The sequence below is a fragment of the Macaca nemestrina genome, chromosome 3, assembly GCF_043159975.1.
Source record: "Macaca nemestrina isolate mMacNem1 chromosome 3, mMacNem.hap1, whole genome shotgun sequence".
In the NCBI taxonomy this organism is placed as follows: domain Eukaryota; kingdom Metazoa; phylum Chordata; class Mammalia; order Primates; family Cercopithecidae; genus Macaca; species Macaca nemestrina.
In genome coordinates this window covers 187,389,337-187,413,100 of record NC_092127.1, presented here as the reverse complement: position 1 = coordinate 187,413,100, position 23,764 = coordinate 187,389,337, and the positions used below count along the sequence as shown (strand labels likewise).

Here is a 23,764-nt window from a genome sequence, read left to right as displayed (position 1 = left end):
AGGTCCAAAGAAGGGAAAGCAAGAGATCCAGAAACACAAGTCAGCTGCAGGCATCTGGATCCTACCAGCTTTTGAAAGGCTTAGAGTGGAATGCTCAGCCTCAATGAGATGTAAAATGAATGTGTAGTTCGAGGTAAGTTCAAGAAAACCAGAAGGAATGCCTCCAAGAGGGGAAGGGTACAGTCTTAGTCACATGGCCTGACCTCACGGAACCTCCCCTGCCCAGCTCTTCCAGTAAACACTTTAAGGAAGGCTTTTAGCTGGGCTCATATTGCTCTCAGTGTCATCTTCCTTGATGAAGACCTTGGTATGGAAGGGAGAGCCCCAGACAGGACTAGGGCAGCCCCGAGGACACAGCCAGTCAGAGCCAGTGGGGAGCAGTCAACTCAGCACAGGAGGGAGCAGGACCACCAAACATCTTGGACAAGGTGAGAATCCTGGACTGTGATGGGACGAGATCAACTGGAGTCCTGTCCTGGGAGAGCTGGGGCACCTGAGCAAGGTGGGCAGAGGGTTGAGCTGCTGCCTTCAGTATTTCACTTAAGGAATGCCTCCATCCACCCACCTCCATCCATGCCCTCTGGAGTCTTAGTGTTTGGGTAGGCTCTATGCTGAGCCCTCCCTCTCATGTCGATTGGTGACTCCAAGACTGAACTGATGCCAAGCTGTGCCCTTACCAGGCCTCACATGGGAACATGTTCTGGAATTGCTGAGGGACAAACACTGAAAATCTGGACTTCTGGGTCTACTTATGACTGAGGCAATGAGGACCTGAGGCAGGTGGACACAGGTCGGGGGCCCTCTAGGCAGGGCAGCTGCTAGGGGAAAGGGCTGCAGTGGGGGGGCAGGATCTGTATGCCTTGAAAAGGACTCCTTTTGGGAGTTAAACTCGGAAAATGGGTGCCAGGTCTGCTCAGTTCTAGGGTGTAATTGGGCATGTTTCCCCATGGAATGAGATGCTAGTGAACATGTTAAATAGAACCAAGACTTGTGACCTGGCTGAACCATGGGGACAAGACTTACTCTAAGATATCCTATGTGACCCTGATCCCACCTGCAGCACATACTTGAGAATCTCACCCTGGACAAGTCCAGCACTCGCTCAGCCCCTTGTGGGGAGGATGTGTCCTATGGGGTGCTTTAGGGCCTGGTAGCCTTGCTCTGCCCCCTTGTGAAACATAGGCTGGAGTTCTCAAGCTAAGAGTGGGATTCTCATTTCCTGTGGAATCCTGATGGCTGACTGCAGCATGGGGGGGCTGTAGACCTCGAGGCCTTCCTGGACCTGCCTGGAAAGGGATAACTGATAAGCTCAGTTATCTTTTGGTGTACTGCCTGGTGTCTTGGAGTGACAGCCCATGACTGACGTTGTGGCTTGATAACCAAGCAGGGTATCTATGGGTGGTGCTGACCAACTGTCTGGGGGCGGGGAGTGCTGGGGGCATCCCAATTGACGTGGGATTTTTCCTACTTTTGCCTGCCTGCCTTTAAAGTGAGATGTCCTGGAGCCAAGCCCTGAGGTGGGGTGTGGGGCGGCTGCAGCATAAGGTGTCTGCTGCTGAACCAGGGGGATGTCCTAATCCAGAAATCTTGCCTTGGGCATGCAGATGCCTGGGTCCCCAAAACTGACAGCTCGTAGTCCAGGGCTTGGATGTCCTCTTCCCACGAAGGATATGAAGTCGGCTCGTGATGCTAGGAGACAGACCCCTTTCTAGGCAGATTCAGCTGAGACTTCCTAAGGCAGACAGGCTAGGTAGAAACACCAGGAGGCCACCTGGCCTAGCTCAGGAAAGGAACCTGGCAGGAGCCCAAGCCTGTCATCACAGGAAACACGACAGTCTCCATTATGTCCTGAGCATATTGAGAACTGAGGAGACTTGGACCCTGTCGAGTTTCCAACAACCTCCAGCAGCCTTGAAGTCTGTCACTTCCAACGCTGCTTCCTGGTCTGGTCTTGTGGTCCTTAACTTGCATCAGAATTTTCAGGCTTCCGGGAGAGTTGCCTTTATCTCCAGCCAGCTTCCTAGGCTGTGCAGACTAGGAAGCTTTCTCAAGGTTGGTGGTCCCTGGGTGTTGAGGGAAGGAGGGGCTCAAACAGGATGCACAGCAGGAATCCTGTCAAAGCAGGTTTTTCCTGGAACTTGCACCCCATCCCCTACTATGCAAGGATGCCATGTGAATGACCTCGTTTCCAGCTTTCTGGTTTTTCTCACCTGATGAATGTCAAAGTTGTACCTTGTTAAATGTAGTTGCTGCCTGACTTGGGAGCTCAAGGCAGGGAAGTAGAGTGTAGTGCTGATGCAGACACTTGTTTTTGTCTGTTTAGGATCTAAAAACATCCCACAACTACTTCTGGAGGTGGTGAGGGTTAGGGTTCAGTATCCTATGAAGTACAGCTGAATAACATACTGTTAGATCCCAGGATTCCAAGTATACCAGGGTGACAATTTGACCAGGGACACATGGGAGAGGCCATGTTCCTCTGGTCATCTTTCATGGTGGACAGAGTGCTCAATAGAGGGCCTTCAAGAGCTAAGGACTCTTCTACCTTGAGTGGGATGAGGCTATTAGCTCCTGGGTGACCACCTGTGTCTGGGATGTTCCTGGATTCCATACCCCTGCTGATCCTTTTCTCAGTGTGCACTCCATCTCAAGATGCCAGGAAAAGATGGAAGTGATGAGGGAAGGACGGGTGGCTCATAGATCTGGCCCTCAGAAGAGGGGGCAAATGACTCACTTCTGATACCCAAGCTCCAGACTTGTAATGACCTTGATCCTGATGTGGTTATAAACTCATCAGCTGTCACTGCCTTCTGGCTGAACTGATCTTAGGACAGGAATTTCATTTCTTCCAATAGGGTATCTATAGTACTTCAAAATGGTTTTATCACATAGTGGCTTTGCATTGACTTCATAATCCCACATAGATTTCTGAAGATAATTCATTCATACCAGCTCCAACTAGTCTTCACTGGGCTTGGCTCTAACTCCATGTCTCTCGCCTGACCTCTTACATCAGACTGGTGTTCAAGTCATGTCCGTGGAGATACCTAAGTCTCTACTGGCAACAGAATCAGTATATAGGTGAGGGTGGTGGTTATTCATGGGCTTTCCTCACTGTAGGGCCCCTGGAGGCCTGAGGCTGTCCACAGATGTCCTTGAGCTGGATATGATGGGGCTCTTTTACCCGAGGGTTGTCCCAGGATGTTGCCAAAGAGAATAGAGGAAGGCACCTTTTTGGAGCGTGGTCTTTGCATCGATTGGGGGTTACTTAGTCTCAGTAGTTGAATACCCTGTCATCAGATAAGATTAACTTTGGCCTTGTTTGCTGTCCACTTGAGAGCCCACTGCAATGACTGAAAGGAAGTGAGGTTTTCAACCCTTTCTTCCCTTGCCAATCTCAGTGGAGCCTGACTTGAGGCATCCAGGGCAAGAGTCCCTATGCAGCCCTCGTAGGGTTGGAGAGGATGCTTGTCTGCTGTCAGTCCCTGGCCTGGTGGACCCAACCAGGGCTGTCTCATCATCCTGTGTGCCTGCTTCCTGTCTTGGGGTTGTCCTTACTCTCAGCAGTTGGGTGCTCTGGAATGTACTGGAGTCCTGCCAGACGAATTCCCAACAGACCACATCACACCTCGCCCTGAACACAAGGGGCATGTGCTTTGGGGGCTGGCATGCCAGGATTTTGAGGCGGTTCTTCCCTAAGCTTTCAGATGTTGGGGTGCTCTTCACGGGTGCTGTTGCCACTATCTTGGGAGGTAGCAGGGAAGAAAGATGCCTGAGCATAATGGAATGGGTCAAGTGCATGCTAGGCCTAAGGTGTAGGGAGGGTGGTGGCTCTTGGAACTATCATGCTGACGTCTCCAGAAAGCCTTCTGGTTGTCTTGACCCTCCTGGCATCTGAGCTCTTCTTGTCTGTGGTTGTGTAGCCTCAAAGTACACAGCAGCCCGTGGGGGGGAGTGTAGGCTCCACAGCTCCTCTGACCTGGGCTATGTCCTGCCATACCACTCAGGTTTTGCTCTTAGATTTCTTTGCACTTGTGTTCTAGGTGTAGATGTCTTGCTCATGCTACTTGGATTTGAGCTTCCTAATCTTGGAAAACTCCTGGTTAAGTATTACCTCAAATACTTAAGTGAGGCAGGAATGGTCAAAAGTCCTGGGTATATTTCAAAATAGCTTCCCCTGCCAGAGGCATGAGATTCTTCCATTCTCAGTTGACTAGGTGTGTGGGGCTCCTGGAAATATAGCCCAAGTCATTACGGTCCCTGGAGTCTGAGCTCATTTTTAGACTACATTGAGCCTATACTCAGTTATCAGATAGTCAAAGCTGTTCCTGCAGGTACTTCTCCCTGCTGGCTGTGACACGGTCCTCTTATCTAGCTCTGTACTTGCTGGCCAGTAGCTTGCCCTGTTCATCCATCGTTGGCTCTCAATGGTTTACTTCTGGGTTGCTTCAGCTTTGTCAAGACGGGTGAATTCTAAGCTCTTCGATTATCAGACAGTAACCCCTGTCTAGAAAATCTGCCGTTCACATCCAGGTGGGTTTCCTTTTCAGCCACGTCATCACCAAGTAGGTGAGCTGCTTTTTCCAAAATATTAAACTCAAATGGACCTGAACAAAACTTTTTTTTGAGGCAACTGTGGGACTTTATTAGCTAAACAGACACCAGCTCCAGCCACAGGCTTGGACCAGCCAGCTGAGAGTGTGGCCTCAGACACACTGGCCAGGTTCCCTGCTTCCTGGCCACGGTTGGAAGCAGTGTTCAGGCCGCCCCACCTTGGTCTAGTCCCAGCAGGCGCCTCCACATCTGGCTCTGCTGTGGGAGTGAGAACAAAGACCCTGCCCGCCCCACTCCTGCTGCCCCGGGCGCTCAGCCGGCACCCACCCTCCCAGGGGCCTGGGCAGGGGCTGGGTTGCAAAGCCCTCCCCCTCCTCCTCCTCCTCCTCCTCCTCCTCCTCTGAGCCAGATGGAAAATGCATCTCCCAAGAGTCTCCTGGGTAGCAGGATGGAGGCCTGCCCCTCCCTAGCCAGTGTCCACAAGAGGGGGTTGTCCTGGGGGGGGGGGGCAGAACGACCAACCCCCAGCACAAGACATCCTGGTGTACAGAGGCCCTGGGAACAGCCCATGCCCCACCCAGGAGCATATCCTAAATGTGCAGGGGCCAGCAAGGCAGGGGAAGGAGGGGGTCCGCTGCCAGGTCCATGAGGTGTGGGTATCGCCTTGGACTTAGGAGAAGGGGGCGCTCGAACCCGCGCCCAGGCCCCTCCCCCTTCAGCAGGAATATCTTCTGTTGGTGCTCCTGGATGGCATCCCGCACTCAGGCATCCATCATGGCCTCGGAGGCATTCGCCCTGGCCTGCCAGGACAGAGCCAGCTTAGCGATCTCCTGGCCCGACATGCCCTCCGTCAGCCGAGCGATCTCTGGGCACTTCCTCCCGTAGTCAAACTTGGGCCAGCTTCAGACGCTGCTTTCCCTCTGTGGCCAGCTTAAGAACATACTTATCAAAATACATTCTCACCAGGCGCACTCGCTCCTGCTGCCCCGGCAGGTCGAAATGAACCACCCTATCGATACGGTTGCGGATGTCCCCGTAAAACTGCTTGGGGTGGTGGCTGGCCAGGACCAGCATGAATTTGTTGCTGCTCTGTTTCGTGTAGTTTAGGAAGTCGTTCTCTGCGGCTCTGAGGTGGTAATTGCTCATCTTCTCAGTGGATGTCCTTGCTTCCAAAGGACGGCGTCCGCTTCCTCCACGAAGAGCAGGAGGCCGCGCCGGCTGGTATTGGCCCAGTCAAACAGCTCATGCATGGCAGTCACGCCTTCCCGCCCCATGAGGGCCACGTCCTCGCCTGTCATGATGGCGTAGTCCATGCCCGAGTTCAGGGCGAGATTCTTTGCAAACAGCTTCTTCCCTGTGCCTGGTGGCCCGTACGTCAAGACGTTCTCGTGCAGGTTGCGATCCTTCTTCGTGTTCATTGTTGCTATGACAATGCCGCGCACCCGCGCTTCCGGGCTGGGACTCAGCACAACACCTTCCAGCACGTCCTGGGGCCGACTGAGGAGCTGCCGGCGGACCTGGAAGGGGGTGCTGCTGGGCCTCCAGCACCGTGATGCGGGACTTCTCGTTCACCAGGGACGGCTTCCATAGCCGAGTCGCGATGAAGCGGGCCCCGGCGGCTGTTCCATTCTTGGCAGAGTAGACCCCGCCAGCCAGCAGGGTCGGCCCAACCACCGTGGCTGTCACTATGTCGCGGTCTGTTACAAAGGCATAGAATCTTCCCAAACACGGTGAGAACCATCCTAATGGACGCCGAGAGTCTGATGGTGCTTCTGCACGGACGACTCCTGCTTCTGTAAGTTCTCATAGACAAGTTTGAGCTTGGACTGTTGATCCCGCTGCAAACTCTGCTCCTTCATCTGTACCAGATTCATGGCTTCCTTTGACATGGCCTGCGGGTGCAGAGGCATGGAGGGGCAGGTATTAGGATACGGGGATGACTGGGTGAACAAAACATTTCTGTTTCAACCATGTTGAAGTTTACAATTGGTGACATTAATCGCATTTATAATGTTGTGCACCTATCACTGACCCCCACCAAGAAACTGCAACCACTAAGTCTGTCTTGGTATCGACATTGGGTTGGTTTCCATGTTCTGGCTGTCATGAATAGTGTTGCAGTGAACATTGGGCATGAAGGTGTTTGCTTCAATCCTTTTGCAATTATCTTGGGTAAATAAGAGTGGAACTGCTGGATCATATGGTAATTCTTAGGTTTTTGAGGAACTGCTTCTGGAGGTGGTTCTAGCTGGAAGACTTACTCCTGAGGCCCCTGAATAAAATCCCCCTATCACATCTACAGTCCACGTGGCAGTTACATGATTGAAATTAGAAGTGTATCTGCTTCACAAGCCTCGACCCACATTGTTCAGGGCTGTTCTGACTTCAGGGAAAACTCAATAATTGGTAACAAAGGAATACCTGAAAGGGGATCCGTCAGTCCTCGGATCTGGTGCCTCAAGGATCAGACTTGAGAAATCGGTCCCCAACTTGGACATTGAATTCTCAAAGATGTCTTTACTTGGTGACTTCAGGTTTTGAAGCAGATGATTATCCACGGGCAAACAACAGGCTGAATCTACTCAGTGTCTCATTACTTACGACCCTTTTTCTGTTCTGCACCGAACAGGTGGTACCTGGCTTTGCTAGACTTGGCATTTCTGGGCAAGGTACAGTTTCCTTAGGCAGCTGTTCCTAAGCCTGGAGTAGTTCTGATGCTTGTCCTTGCGATTCTTGGATCTTTCCCGGCCTTGTCGATCCTGGGGGTGTGGGGAGTGTTTTCATCCCGCTCCTCAGAAGGCTTTTGAGTGCTCCTAAGTGGTGGTAGTGACCAGTGGTGTTACAGGCTCATCTTACAGAAAGGGCATGTCTCTAAAATCTCTTGACACCCTAACTTCCCTAGACTGACACTGCGTGGGGGTCCCAGGAGTATCTTGGGTAGTCACCTGCAGCCTGACAGGCAGCTGCTACTAGAGGCAGGATGTTCTAAACATGGGAGCCTCCTAGAAGCAGGTCCCCAACTCCGGGGGGTCACCCTGGGTAAGAAGCTCCGTGTGCTTATCTGAAGGCATGCAGTTGGGCCCACAAGGATTGGCCATGTGGAAGAAGGAAGGTTCCTAATGGCCTGCTGACTTACCCCTTGACCCTAGGACTGACCATGGGATGCCCTTATCACTCCTGGGCATGGTAATCCTCCTATTATAGACAAGAGTATCTCCTCCAAAGAGTTGGCATCTAGTGCTCTTCCTTGGGAGGCTGAAGGCTGGCAGATTGCTTCTGAATGGGAATCTGCTCCTGTAGAACTCAAGACTCTTGGATTGCAGGGAAGAGGCTCTGCCAGTCCTTGTGCTATGTCCCAGGGAAGAGACTGTTGGCAGGGAATGGTGAAGAGGATTCAGCCTTTCTCCCTCACAGAGGGAGAGGGGGGCAGTTGGGGCCCACAAAATAGTAACTTCCCTCCAGCACCCCTGCTGATCTCCAGCCTGATCTCCAGCCTGATCTCCAGAATTGTGCAGTCAAGGGCCATATGTGCTGGGGGCTGGGCTCTGTGGTTCTGCTTGTTAGGGATGTTTGGCTGGGCAGGGCTATGAAAGCAACTTGGAAACAAACCAGGGTGTTTTCTTCATCAGTATCTCATCTGATATGTCAGTCCTGCTTTTCTGAACTTCCAGTAGCGTGAACTGTGACTGAAGAAAACTTCTGAAGCATGAACTCTTAAGCATGACTTTCTTATCAGACTCCGAAATTGCTCATCTAAGCCCAGTGGCAGTGGGTTTGACAACTGTCCCCTGAACTTGCTTATTCTGTTCATCTGTTTGACTGTATCTTCGTGCCATAAAGATGAAGTCATTTTTTTGGACATTGAGCTGTCAATTCTGAAAAGTGGTATAGGCTTTCAAATTGGCCCATCTCTACTTGCTAATACACTTTGGAGGGGAAAGCATGAATACTTCTGTGCCTCCACATATCCACTTTAATTTGTAACCTCTAAGGAAGGGAATGAGTTACAGAAAACACTTTCATGATGAATTCTAAAGGTTCTCTTAGAAACAGACATTATGCAGTGAGCTTCTTAAAAGCAAGCCTTTTTAACGTGGTCTACATACCACATTGCCCACTCAAGTTTGGAAATTTTTAGCTTGAGGCTCTAGGAAGACCCAGCAGTAGATGTTGCTGGATATGAATATCGATGGCGGAGACCAGGTGACACAAACTTGGAGAGATGGAACAAGTTCATACTTGCTCAGTGTCCAGTTACTGGTAGTTAGCACTTGTGCTTCTCTTGAAATGGTTCAGGAGTCTGATTGTACTTGGAGGCGAATGAGCCACCCGGCTTCCCAGGAAATGTGGACAGAAGTCCTGGTTCCCTGGAGATGGGCTCTGGGACACCAGGATAAAGGAATCTGATGGGAATGCTGGACCATGGACTGGGGGTGGGGGAGCTGTCCCAGGAAGTGACCCTGGTAGGGTTCTTCAGTATACTTCAATGCCTGTCTTTCACAACTGACCTTTTTGTTATTCCTTCCCACACTAGCTAGCATAACCATACATAACTCTTGTTCCTTGAACCACCATTTACTAAGATATTACATCGGAAAACGGGCAATTCTGTGCATAGTGAACCTAGAACTACCCAGGGAGGCGATAACCCTCTCCTGCTGACCTGATGGTAAAGGGAGGGTCTTCCCAGGCTGAGCCCCTGGTGAGCTGTCCTGGAGGCTCTGCCCTCAGTGGCCCAGGTCTGTCACTGCCCCATCTGAGACCCAGCCTACTGCCTATGCTGACTGTGTGGCCCTGCCCATCCCTTACTCTAAATTCAAGCGTGGCTCACTTCTAACAGGTTGTCTGTGCCCCCTTTCCCAGGAGAAGGGTTGACTTGTAAAGATTCACATCTTGTCATGGGCACAGGACCTCTCTGGGGGTGGGGATTATCGAACTGTGAAGCTCCCAGATTTCCTTGTCTGTGCTGCCTAGTGGCCCACCAGGTGGTGCCAAAGGACTCCCCTTAGCCAGGGTCTAGGATGGAAAGGAAGCCACTGGCTCTCTGGATTCGAGGATAGATTTTGAGGATGGCACTGGGGGAGTCTCTTACTGTCCTTTAGAAGGGCTGTATTCTGAGATGCAGGCAGTGACTCCCACCTGGGAGTGATATCACTGAGCAGGAGAGCCCGGCACTTTGGCTCACGTGAGCCAGAGCTGCACACTCAGGTGTCTGTGCTTCCTGGGTTGGGGGCTCTGCTGAGTAGAGAAATGTATTTCCTTGGTCTTGTTGCATGCACATCTCAATGTTAAGTGACCTCTGGCACAGGTTTCTTCATTTTTATTCAAGTTAAACATAGGAGCCACAGTTGTAAAATCTCACTTGGCAAAGGCAGAAGTAAACATGCAGTAAAGGGGGGTGACTCCAAGTGATATTTGAGTTTCAGTGGCGATCCATAAGGCGGTTGCCACACTTGAACTTGGTTCTGAATCTTAGTGTCTATAGGGCTAGATCACAAAATTCCGACTTCAAGACTAATGAACTTCAAGACTAATGACTATGTGCACACCACTGGCTTCCAGTAGTGATCTGAACCAAGTCTAAAGAGTTTACTGACACCTCTCAGATATAAAAGGCTAAGCATGCTGCGCAGTGGCCCACACTTAAGTTTCACTTCCCAGGCTCTTGTGAGGGATCTGGGTCTTTCTATCCAGAGTTCCCCTACTGTTGGTCTAAATTTCTGAAGACTTGAGTTCAATTTGCCAGGCAACTGGTTTTGCTTGGAAAGACTATCTTTACATCAGATCCAAGCATGGGAGGTTGGCCTTGGAAATCCAATCAAGATTCCATGGGTGAGACCTCCTTAGAAGCCTGAGGGGGCAAGGAGTTGGGAATCCTTGCCAAGATTTGGCAAACAGCTGTAGGCTGATATCTCCCTGACTGCCTGAGGGCGCCATGAATACATCCTCAGGTGAGGACCAGTGAGCAGTTGACCAAGTCAGGGAAATGCAATGACAAAGGATCCAGATAGTCTCTGCAGAATGTCTGGAAATGCCTCCGGCTACTGGCCATTTTATCTAAACATACTAGTTTTCTCCCCCTTAACTGAAAATACAAAGTGTTAGTGACCACTTGCATGATGGTGGCTGTACTAGTCAGGGTTTCCTAGAGGAACAGAATAGGATGGATACACATAAATGGGAGTTTATTAACTTACACAATCACAAGATCCCCAAATACGCTGTCTGCAAGCTTGAGCAAAGCCAGTCCTAGTCTCAACTGAACTTTTGGAGTCTGATGTTTGAGGTTAGGAAGCACATCCAGCATGGGACAAAGATGTAGGCTGGGAGGCTAGGCCAGTCTCACCGTTTCCTTTTTCTGCCTGCTTTATATTTGCTGGCAGCTGATTAGATTGTGCCCAACAGATTGAGTGTTGGGTCTGGTTCTTGCAGCCCACTGACTCATTTTAATCTCCTTTGGCAACACCCTCAGACATACTCAGGAACAATAGTTTGCATCCTTCAAGTTGACACTTCAGTATTAACCATCACAATGGTTAATGCTGTGGCAAAATGACAATATCTATACATAACAAAAATTATGCCACCCATTAGCAAATTCTGCAGGGCAACTCCTCTGGAGACAGTGCTTTTTGCAGAAGGTTGTGAAGCTTTGAGAGAACCTTGAACAAATTCCCAACATAGGAACAGCCTGCATCATTTCATTTCAGCGTGTCTTTTAACGCTGATTGCTTTTCACTTTCTGGCAGTTTCCCAGGCTCTGGGTTTGGCAGGCACATCCCCTTCACATCAGGACCATCTCCACGCTCATACCCAGTCTTCATCTGAACCAGTTCCTGGCCATCGGCTTCCAGCTCAGGCCTTTGAGCTGCAGATGCTCCCTCATCCTTTCTCTCCTGAGCAGGTGAAGGATCCTGTCTGAGTTGGTGGTTCCACTTCAGGTGGTTCATAACTGAACTGCTTGGGCAGAATAGGCCAGGTCACCTCAGGTTGTACAAATTGTGTTGGTCTAGGCTGATTGATCTTCCTCGCTGACTCATTTCACACAGATGAGTCTCAGTGAAGAGTCTGAACCGCAGGAATGCGACAGCACATCCTCACAGCTCCCTGGGACAGTCTTTTTCTTGGTGTTGATTCTGCCTCACACTTACGTCCAAACTTTGAAAAGGGACCCTACTGATTCTCATGGAGGGAACAGGCATGCAGGAGATCTGTGTACAGCATCAGAAGGTGTGAGGCTGCCTTGTCAGTGTGGTCCCCATCTTTGCGCTAGTAGCTGCTTCTCACCAAGAGCCAAAGTTCTTCCGGGTTGGTAGGGGAGGAGGCAGTGCCAAATCTGACTTTTCCCTGGCTTTGGACCACGTTTACATCCACTGCCGCTCATGGTGGTTGTGTGGTTGAATTGTCTGGAAGTATATGCTGCCTTGATTTAGGAATAAAAAAGATCTAGGACTAAGCAAAGGGAAGCTGTCGCATCACAATTGAACCTGACAGTTTGCCAGCCCAGCAGGGAGGTTTTGGAGCAAGTTTTGGAGCTCAGTTTGAATCCCACATTAGGTGCAAAGGGCTCAGCTCAATGTTGGCTTGGAGCCACCCCAAGAGGAACATGAGCTAACAGCTGGAGGGTAAGCATGCTCACAGCTAGACAGCAAGTCCAGTGAAGGTGGGGTGTGACGTGTTGCCTGATCTGCAAGTGATGGGCAGCTACGGTCTCATCGGATCTCTAAGGGCTGTCATTCTAAGATGTAGTTGGCTATTCACTATCTCCTCCTGCCAACTTAGAATCTTTCATAGTTGGCCAACACTTGACTGGTTTAGATTGCTTCTTTAGGTGATCAAAGTCTTGTTTCTAAGTGGTCTGAGACCCTGGTCTTGTCAGGTAATGGCCACTGTGAGGCCTAGCCACTTGTAACACTGGGTGTGGGAGCTCCAAAAAGTGCCCTATCATTCGCATCCCATAAGCTTTCCTCCATATATCAGCAACCCCTGATCTCCGGGCAAAGGAGCTCAGAATAATCTGGTGGCATTGCTTTTGTCCCCTGGTGCAAGTGTCTAGAACTGCAGTGTCTCAGCCTGCCAGAACTGATCTTGCAGGAATGGAACATAAACGTCTCCCTCGTGTGATTGAGTTGTGAGGGAGAAACTTCTCCCTTGGATCTAGACTTATACTCTTGCTACCAGAGAAATAGTATAGGACACCTGCCCAAAGTACTGCGACTCGAATATGCTAGTTCCAGACTGGGTTTCTTGCTAGCGAACTGCCAGTGAACTTGAGGGTAGGCTATGGAAGAGGCCATCACAAGCCGGACTTTTCCTCGAGCCCCGGGTTGGGTCGGCTGTGAATACTTCACGGTGATGGTGCAGTTGAGCTCTTGGAAGGAGGTGCTGAGTCAAGACTCGAAGAGCTTGTCTAAAACATGTAACAGACTTAAAACTTGTGAAAAGGGGAAGGAAGCAGGATTGGGCAGAGGTCAGACTAGGATGTAAAGCTTGACTGAGCCTGTGGGGAAGCTCCAGAGACAGCATCTCATTAAGGTGGTTCCTAGGCCAGATGGGTAGGACTGCTGGTTTGGCTAGTTCATGGCTGTGGGCTGCCCCTGGAGGGACTGACGGAAGCTGGCAGACTACTACCAACTGAGCAGCATGTTGTGCCTTGAATATACGATTGGGTGGTGGATTTGTCTAAGGGATGGTGGCTTTATGGAGAGGGCTTAACTGAAGTCTGTTACCAACAGGTCACAACCATGGAGTTGGGTGGTTACTGTCAATGGGCCTATTCTGGGAGCACTTGGGTGGCTGAATACACCTGGCTATAAGTCATCCTGTGCACCTGACTAAATGCATCCTGTGGGAGCTCCATGCCAGGCTCTGACCTGTGACTTGGCCTATGTAGATTTCCTGCCCATTACCATGGGTTCCTGTTTATGCCTCTTCTTCAGATCTCGTTGACTCATCTTCTAGGGCCTAGACTAATCTTCTAGGGCCTAGCCAGCCAGCCAGCCCATCTGTTTAATGCTAATGATCCAGTATCTTTACCTTAGACTCCTTATAAGAGATAACCAGGTGAATTTAAATCCTCAGTGGGAGACTTGGTCAGTTTCTTATGGTGCCCTCTGCATAGTGTTGGAGTGGTATGTATGTAGTTCTCTAAATGTGCCAAATCCATCTATAAACCCCGACTCGAACTTTTCCTCCTTTGCTAACTTGTTTAATAGCTCCCAAGGAGGTTAAAGCTATGAGCTGAGATGGGGGGGGGTGCAGGTATGACAGAAGTTAGTGTGGTAATCAGACGCCTGAAAGTGTCACTAATATGGTAGGCCCTGGGGTCTCTGCAGGCTTCTCCCTCACTCTTGCATAGAAGTGTTTACCCCCAGAGCACTTGCTACTTCCTAATCGCCAAGTGTGACTCATGCCAACTATAGCTCTGCTAGATCTCCCATGGAATGCCAATCCAGATTCCTGTGGATTGGGGCAGAGAGGAGGAGGGTTAACCTGAGGACAAGATTATGCACTGCTAGCCTTCCTATTAATATGTACTGATGGCCTTTCCATCTTATTTAAAAAGCAAATGGATGCTGGCCCTCCTTGAGCATTGAAAGAATGTTCTCCAGGTCTGTAGCTCCATGCTAAACACCAGAAATGATAGTGGTTACTCATGTAACCATTCTCGTGTCCTGCAGGAAGGCTAGGAAGTTAAATAGTAGTCTATTGCTATCTGATATGGGACTTGATTTAAAAAAATTACAAGACCCTACTGGGGCACAGTGGCTCACACCTGTAATCCCAGTGCTTTGGGAGGCTGAGGTGGGTGGGGATCACTTGAGCCCAGAAGTCTGAGACCAGAAGTCTGAGACCAGCCTGAGCAATATCGTAGAGATGAGGTTTTGCCAAAAAACACAAACTAGCCAGGCATGGTGATGTATTCAGAAGGCTGAGGCAGGAGGATCGCTTGAACCCAGGAGGCAGAGGTTGCAGTGAGCCGAGATTGTGCCACTGACACTGGACTCTAGTCTGGTTGACAGAGCAACATCCTGTCTCAAAAATATTCCCTGGTCAAAGGCAGCTGAACTTTTTTACTGGTCAAGTAAAGAACAGACATGAGGTCTGTTATCAATTAGTCAACTTGAACCAGCTGTCAAAGTAAGGCTTTCTGTGCTCAAAGCCTTCACGGCTTCTATTCTACTCACTGGGGCAGAATTAGAAGTTGTACTCTGGGAGAACTTTCCAGGATAATTTAACTTTAAAACATGCGCCCTTGGAGCATCAGACATCTTTAGAAAGCCAGTTCATATTTTTAGGACTGGGGTCCTGGCCCAGGATATGGCTAGATGGAAAGGCAGGAATGATCCACTCACTTGTCCTTAACCATTGGCCAGGCATGGCAGGATCCCAGCAGCAATCAAAGGAGGGGGAGGGTCTGCAATGATGGCTGGACTCCCATTGGGCCTGGTGCCTCCTGAACTTGCCATATCCATCTTAGGTCATAAGAATCCTCTTCCCAGAGTAGATCCTCTGCAAGTCTCTTTAAAGCTGGAGTGACTTCACTGTCAAAACCAGTGGGAGGAGAAAGGTTAGAGCCTGTGAGTGAAAAGGCCGCAGACAGATTCACTGAGCAAAATTGCGTACTGCTACATAAGGCTGTGCCTGACTCTGGTCTTCAACTCTGTCTAAACAAGACATTCCTCAGTGGATGATGAACGTGTATTGGTGTGAAGGTCTTCACGTCATTATGGAGCTTTCCCCAAAGCAGGGGATGGAGACCTCAGTTTTACTGGCTCAATGGTTGGAAACATTGTAAATGGCCTTTGTCAAGTGAGAGTTGTGGATTGTCGTCCACCACTGTCATCTGAATGTATTCTCATCTGTGTCTCAGGGTCATAAAAAGAGCAGGCCATGGCTATAGAAAGCTCCCCCTAGTCCCCATGCTGTTCTGAATCTGGCAAAGTGGACAAAGCTGATGGGGGGAGGCTTAGCGATCCCCTTTTTTATCCAGACATATCCTCAAAACAGTCCCATCCCATGTGGCCTCTGTTGTCATTCAAATTTATAGACCTTCCCAGACTACTTGCTTTTCAAGGGAAAGTACTTATGACTTCAGCTAAAGAACTGTCAAATCTTAGACTTCATAGGTAAAAGGACACCAGTCATACAATGTGGAAAGAAAAGCCCCCAGTGAGGTGGTGTTGCTTAGGGAAGACTGGGTGGTCCCTGGAATTTTCTCAATTTTTATAAGCTGAATAGTCAGTTGCAAATCACATCCACCCTGGTAAACCCAGGGGACTTATGCTAACTCATTACTCCCGAGGGAACAAGGATTCCCTCTCACAACTTGAGTAAAATAGTGGATGTGTAGCTTTCAAGATATCCTAACTGGCCACTATGTCAGTATCTCAAACAGGGAAACAAACTCTCTCTCTCATCCGATGTCTATCTGCAGGCCCTTGAAGGGTGGCAGTGCATTGTGAGGAGTGGGGCCCTCAGGAAAACTGAAGCAGAGGTGGCCCCACCCCTGCAACCAGGGGGGCAGTTCTTCATTGCTGGGTGGTTCACCAGCACAGATAATCAAATTCTGCAGGCACTGCCTCTGCTCCTATGTAGCTTCCAAAAGCTGATCCTTCGGCCTTTTGGTGTGAAAGCTGCCAGCTAGGTCAGGACTCTTCAACCTCATTAGCATTGACATTTTGGGCTGGATGATTTTTTCACTGGGGTTGGAGGACTGTCCTGCGGTACTGTAAGATGTTGAGCACCTATGGGCTAATCTTCCTAGACGCTAGAAGCATTTCCCATTCATGACAAATGTCTCCAGACACTGTCATAGTGCCGTGGTGCAGCAGTATCTCCCCTGAAGGAGGAACTCGGTTTGGTGACCCAACACCTTGAAAGGGTGCCTTGGAGTTCTGCAATGCTGGGACAGAATATCTTGGAAAGGAGTCACTCCATAGAAGCTCACTTTCTCCCTTGGAAATGTTCCCTCAGTCCAGGTCCTAGGACATGTGACTTTACAGCATTTTGGCCCCCCTCACTCAAATGGTGGGGAGGATTCCTGAGTCTTGACATGAAACTTTTGAAGCTCAAGGTCCATGTCCTCACTGCACATGAGTGGACTCAGGTGCTCAGGGGTTGGATCTGTGCCTCCGTGTCCTCCTGTGGGACTCTGGTTCATAACCAGTTTGTGAAGATGCTAAGTGAGATGCTAGTATGCCTTGTTGCTACTGCTGTGACCCGAGTCTCCGGCTATGACACAAGGGCTGGCCCTGAACTGGCTTCCTTGAGCCGATGATGCTTGAGATGGCTTATGCCCACCATCAGGGGGAGGTAGCAAAACTTCTGCAGGACTTGGGCTTTCACTAGGGACAGGAGACCTGCGAGGAGCTGCTTTGGTGGTGGGACCTGGTCAGCCAAGCTGGAACTCTGCAGGACAGTCCATCGAGAAGGGACGAGTTGCGTAATGTTTCTCCTGCAGGGAACGCTTACGAAGATTGCCTGCTTCGTACCTGGCCATGCAGTACTGGTGCTGGGAATGGGTTAGAGATTCCTGCCCTCAAGATGTCTGTGGCTGGCTCCCATGGCCTCTAGTGGAATATCAGTGTATGATCCAGGTGGGACTCTAATCAAGCACTCCCTGTGTATAGACAGATGGCTTCAGACTTGGTCCTCAGTGCCCTCCTGAGGGGTGAGCTTTCTGTATTTGCTGTCCTAGAATGTTCTAGAGCTTGCTCACAGGATGAATATTTCCATTTTGTTGCTGTGACCAGGAGTAGGCTGCTGTAGTGGCTGTGAGAAGCAGACGGGCAGCCTGCCGGCATTGGCCATATAGACATCCTATAATCTGAACTATCCGATTAGGATACATCCTTCCTGGAAGGCTCCAGGATATTCTATGACTCCAGGAGAGCGTGGCCAGGGTGGGGACTTCTCAAAAGGTGGGGCTCCTTCTCATGTCCTCTCATCTGCCAGTCAATGAATATCTCCACGTGCCAGGCTCTGCCATATTTGCTCTTTCAAATTCAGAACAAAGGTTTCCTTCTGCCTCCGCGTGGAATATCAGGAAGGTGGACCACAGTCTGGGGCCTGCCAGTCTGGCCTTGTGCCTCCTGGGGGGACCCCTGGTAGGATGAATGCTATTGCACATTGGGTCATGCTGCTTCCTGAATGCCCCCGATGTCTAATGGCCCCAAGCAGAACATACACTCAGACTTGGATTGCTTTTAGGAGCCTACTCAAAGCAGCTGTCTCTGGTCCATCTGCTCCTGAGCTAGGTGATAGCAGACCAGGAAGTGTCAGTCACCATCTTTACTTATTGAATGTGGCCTTTGTTACACAGGGCCAGTGACAGGCCCTATCCTCAGCCCAGCTCTCTAGGGGTGGTGGGTCTCACCTGAGACATGGAATAGATCCACTGCCATGTGTGTCTTCAAGCTGTTTGCTGCCCTTCCCAGGCCAGTAGGGTCTGGTGTGGATTCTATGTGGCTGTTGCCTCCAGGGTCACAACGTGCTCCCCTTGGTAGGGCTGCTGGTTCGCACAGTCAGCTCTTCAATGCTGCTGAGGGCAGCTGCAGTTGAACTGATAATACAATGGGACTGTAGAAGAAAAGGCTGGGGAGACAGAGGGTCTAGCAAGTGAGGGCTTGGGGAGCAGACAGCCTAGAAGCCCTGAGCAGGCTTTCTCCTCTAATTGTGGGGGCTCTTGGGGCCTGGGATTCTACAGTAAGGTCGGGCTTGCCAGGACTTGGAGTTTAGTAGCAACCTGTCTTCTGGTGGGTGCTCAGGGTCTCCAGTGTCTACTGGCATAGCTCTGGTACCTTTTGGCAGTGCTTGGGAGACCAGGGTTGTGACTTGGCTTTGGGGGGTACAGGAAGGAGACGAATAGATGCCTTCAGCTGCTGTGTCAGCTCATCTGGGTGCAGTAGTCTGAACCTTACCAGACATGGAGAGCATATTTTCACCGAGCTCAGGCAGGTGGTTCGTTTGCACCCCCAGCAACAGTTCTGTAACCTTGCTCCACACTGACCAAGAAGGTTCCACTCAGTGCACTCAGTTGTGAAAGGTGACCCGCCTTACAGAATTTGAGGACACCAGCCACATAAAGGCAGCAGAGGTGGCTCCTGTCAAAAAGGGTCAGGATGTAGGGCTTTCCTGAAGTTACTTTGCATGAAGAAAAAGGATTGATTAGTTTGCCAATTAGAGGAGGCTAGGGCATGTGAGTAACTTTATGGGTGCCCTGATCTACTCAAGCTCAGTTTGAATTAGCACCTTGGAGGGCTTTGTCAGTGCAGATCTGCTTCTAACTTAGTGCAGAGTGGACAGGACTCAGCACAGAAGGAGCACCTGGGTGGGGTGCAGAGCTCAGGGACCTGAGGTCTGAGTCGTGCACCCAACCATCAGGACTGGCATCCGGTGAATGGGCCAGTTGGTCCTCGAGTCAGATTTCTTGAAGGCAAAGTGGTCTTCTGTCCCCAGAGAAATAAGGAAAAAGCCAACTTTTCAACATCAACACGCACACACCCTTGAAGGCAACAATGCGTGGTAGAGGTAGGCTCTTTGAGGAGACAGAGCCAGGTGGAAGATGTCTTAGTGCCCTCTGCTTTGGGAGAGGAGCTCGAACAGTTGGGGTTGAGCTTGATCATCTGTGTGCTGCTTTGGTTCATGAATATTGCAAAATCCAAAAGGTCTTTGCTGTTGGAGAGACTGCAGTGTGTGGCAAGTTTAGATCTTTCCTAAAACTACCAGCTTGTTCTGACTTTTCTCAATCTCGGGACTACAGACCTCTTGAGCTTCCTGTTTCTTGGGGCTGTGTACCCCGCTTTCTAGGATTCTCAGCAGCAATCCTGGATTCTTACTGATGTGTGTACCCTTCCACCAGCTGGGAAAACCCAAAGTACCTCTGTCCATTGCAAGTTAGCAGTTTGTGAAGAGCTAATCGCCACCCAGTACGGGAAGGCTGAGCTAGTTCTTAGGCACAGTGGATGGTATCCTGCAGTAATTCTTCTAAAGAAACAGATAATGGCAGGTGGCTGGATGATGGAATGAAAGTCTTCATTGATTCTGAAAAGTAAGGGTGAGGGGCAGCTCATAGGGATTTGTCAGATGCTCAAGGGAGTTCTCCAAGTGTGAATAGGCTGCCTCCTTGGTTGACGTTTTCTTCCTTAAACTTGGCTTCTTAGGGCTTCCAATAACTGCCTTGAATGTCTCCCCTCTTACACTGGGAATCTTACCTTACATCCTACATCACGTAGCTCAATATGTTGTATCACCAAGCAGGGGCCTGTCATCTGGGATGACATCTGATCACATCTAGCTTGTCTGGGCAAATGCAGAACAAAATTAAAAAACCTGCCCTGTGGATGCTGCACACCCAAAAGGCAGGAGTGCCTGCTCCTTCCGTCGCTGAGCTGCACTGCCAACAGTCATCCTTGGATGACTTCTGTCCATCTTCAGGAAACTGAGCATTTTAGTTTCATCAGTTGGCATCTGTTCTGGAAAGGACAGTCACATAAGTGTTCTTGACTTGGAGCACTGCTCAGTCAGCAGCCATTCCTTTAATCCTCCAGGTATCTATACATCAACTGTGTGCACTTTGTACAGCACAAGTTTAGAAACTCCTGATGCCCAATTCCTATTCCTGAAATCCTTGTTCATGCAGGAAAGCCTGAACTGGAAGAAGATTGTAGTATTGGAGGCAACTGGTTGAAGATTCTTGCCCAGAAACATGCTCACTGTTGGGGATCAAGTGTTCTGCAGTGTCCCAGATGATGCCCAAGGGCCAGTGGGAGATGACCTTGACTGAACAAGAGGTCCTAACTCTGGGTACTGGCTGATCTAGGGTAATGGGAGCTACATGTGAGAGGCCACTCGGGGTGGACCTCACAGGCTTTTGGAGCCGGAGCAGAGACCTCATGGCTGGCCTCTGCTCTGTAAGCAGCCATTTTGTGACTGACGGGAATTACTAAAAGTTTCATGACCAGAATGAATGTTGGCATCTTCATGGTACAATTGTTCCAGTGAAATATGCACGGGTCCATGACAGTGTTCATGATCGTGGGATGTTCTAAATGGAATTAAGACTTTCACTAAATCCTTTCATCTTCAATTCTCTTATCTTTTGGGATTCACTGGGCATGAATCATGTTAGGTGTCTTCTAGGAAGGCCCAGGCCCATCATTGTTGGTGTCTAGGTGCCTACCTACAGGAATGCAGATAAAGGGATGCAGACTGGGTAAGTCTCAAGCCAAAACAAGAATTGGCAATACAACTTCACCATGTGACGTTCTTCCTTGACAAAGATTCTCATGTCTGACCCTTGAGCTGGGTCCATGATGCAGCCATTCTAAATTGTAGAGCCAGTCATAAAATAGTAGAAGTGCACTCGGAGGTGACGCCCCACCACCAGGTGGCACCTTTTGCTGGGTGTAAGCATGTGATGAGTCTCTGGGTTTCAGTATCAGCTAGGTCAAGCAGAATACTAGTGCCTGGACTGCCCTTTGTATCTTCCTCTGTTCCTTTGAGGTCTAGACAATGCCATTTCACGTCAGCCTCTTGGCTAAACCCCACTATGATGTTGGATTTTCCCCATCGATTCATTCTAGTTGACTCCACTTTTTAACTTGAGTATTTCAAATTGTATTTGTATTTCTAAACTGTCCTGAGGCTTAAAGAAGGTCCTCCTATGTGTGGTTTTAGGGAAAGTGACATTAAGCCTAAGTAACCCTAGGTGTGGAGCTCTCACTTCTCAATGCTTGACTTAGAGAGGGGACAGCTTTTAGCTCGAGTTTTCCATGAACTATCAAGTTCATCTCCAAACCAAAAGGAAAACACATCCTTTATATAATGACGGTCCTGAGTTACAGTGCTGCAAAATCTCCATGAGATGAGCCTTGTGAAAGCTGACAATGGGACCTGGTGAATGTGGTAGATGTCTGGACTCCCTCTCAGTGGACCTTTCATAGCTGTATCTTTTTTGATGTCCTTTGAGTCATGTCTTATGAAACCGTTTCTTGGTAAAATCCGATTGCCAGAAGACATCTGACCTTACTCCAGGGGATGTGAGGTTTATCACTAGCTCATGTGCAGGGCAGGCTTAAGGTGGAAGAAGGCTTCTCCCCTACCCATGACTGAGATGCAGTACATCCCTTAGGGGTGGGCCTCTGGACTCTGCCCTCTGACTTGGGAAACATTCCTTACCCTGGTCTTGTAGAAATCCTGTCTTAAAAAGCTTTGAGAGGACCTTCATTTTAGGAGGGACGTTCATTTGTGCAGAAAGCTTCTCTAGTGGTCACTAAGTGGCTCATGTTCAGTCATAGTTCTAGGTGACCCACATGTCTCCATGGGGACTTCCACTGCTGTTAGACCAGAACTGGAGTGGGTGTTGCCCGAATGACCTCATAATGAAAGAGGAATGTACCTGTGCTTAGAGTACATCCAAGTCAAAGTTGCTGAGCTCAGCAGTTGGCTTTGTACACTTGGCCTCTTCCAAGCGTATCCTGTGTTTTTATAGTCATCAGAAGATATGGGTCGGTGGGAGATGCCAGTACGGTTGCTACAGTGGATGTCTCCATCTCTTTAAATCCTGGACTTGACATTTTTGTCGTAGTCCAACTCAGAAGTTGATCTTGTGGGACACAAATGCTTCCAGAAAGTTGCCTTGATGCAATAGAGAAATCATCTTAAACTGAATGGGCCTTTACATTAACACGAGAGTGCCTGGATGCTCCAGCTGTTCTGGCTCCTGATCAAGTATCATAAGGGTACCCTGACAACTGCTGCTTGACTTTAGGTATCTAGAATGCTATCAACTGGTCATCTCTAAGAACTTAGGGGGGCTGTCTTCAGAGAGCAAGAAAATTCCATTATATTCAGTGGAGATAGAGTGAAGGCTGGGTATTGCCTTGTCATGTCTGACCTAAAGAATAGCTCATTCCTATGAACAAACATCCACATTTTCTATAGACAAAACAACGTGGCATAACACATTTTGTCTCGACCTGTGGCTCAGCATGAAGCCACCAGTGAGATCTCAGTCATATAGCAGTGAGCTTCCCCCTGCAGGCTTCTGAGCAGAGGATGCTCCTTCATGACCCCTTGGCTACACTGTTGTCCATGTGAGTGACAGGAAGGTGGGGGGCAGTGGGATACAAAATACCCTTCAATGGCCTGAAGGGTTTTGAGATGAATTGAGCCAGACGATGCACATGCGATGGAGGAAAGTGAGGCTTTCATATGCACTTGAACAAGCTCACTAAGGAACTGGAGATGGAGGCTTCAGTCCCAGAGGCTGGTCTAGATTTAGACTTTTTTTGGTACATGGCAAGCTGCTTTAGTGTCTTAAATGACTGAGGAATATCAGATTCTGTCCCTCACCGGCATGATTCAGTGAGTGCTGCTGCTCCTCCATCTTGGTTCCTTCATCTGCTGGGGTTGAAATAGGACTTCAGCATCAAGAGCTTTCTCCCCTCTTCCCTGTGGTGTCCTGGGGCCTGGAAACATGCAAGTGGGCTGCTGAGGTCTGGCTGCTCCACCCCTGCTTTTCCCTCATCCAGACATCCTTGGAGGGATCTGACAGTTCAGAACCAACAGAATAGGAGTTTTTCATCCCACCTTTCAGAAGTTAGGCTTTTAAGTGCTTTCCTCCCACTTTTCAGGAGGCCTGATGAGGTGTACCTTCCTTGCTTAGTTATCGGGAAGGGGGCATGTTCCAAAATCTAGGTAGATGAAACCCTGTCCTTGATATCCTAACCTCCCTGGGAGGTTTTGGACAATGGTTCTGAGCTTTACCTTCCCTGGTAAGAAGACCCAGAAAGGGCTGTGGAAGCCATTGAAGTATTTCTGCACAAGATAACCTGTTATTCCAGGCAGCTGCTAATAGAGGCAGGATCTCCTAAACATGGGAGCCTTTTAAAAACAGGTTTGCTTCCTCTGGGGCCACCCTGGGGGAATAAGAAGCTCCATGTGCTCATCTGAAGGCAGAGTGAGCCCACAAGAACTGGCCACACAGAAGAGGGAAAGCTTCCTATGGCCTGCTCACTTACCCGTTCCTCCCTAGGACTATAGGGTGCCCTCATCACTCCTGGGCACATACTTCCTGGAGACCAGAGCATCTCTAAGGATTTGGTGTCTAGTGCATTCCCTAGGATGAAATCACTTCTGAATGGGAATCTGCTCCTGTAGAATGATCAGTCAAGAGAGCAGCCTTTGGACTGGAGAGTGGGCTGCC

The 23,764-nt window shown here is 49.6% G+C and overlaps 1 long non-coding RNA gene and 1 pseudogene across 9 annotated transcripts in view; one reads left to right on the top strand and one right to left on the bottom strand.

The window, feature by feature from the left end:
• Positions 1-5,020: 5,020 nt before the first annotated feature.
• Positions 5,021-21,863, bottom strand: LOC105492936 (ATPase family AAA domain-containing protein 3C pseudogene; annotated as a pseudogene).
• LOC105487956 (uncharacterized) overlaps positions 5,211-23,764 on the top strand; it is a 322,232-nt gene continuing 303,678 nt past the window's right edge. For all 9 annotated transcript variants that reach the window (XR_011621539.1, XR_011621544.1, XR_011621536.1 and 6 more), the window contains exon 1: positions 5,211-6,349. This is a non-coding gene — a long non-coding RNA (uncharacterized lncRNA). The remainder of the gene's footprint in view (positions 6,350-23,764) is intronic.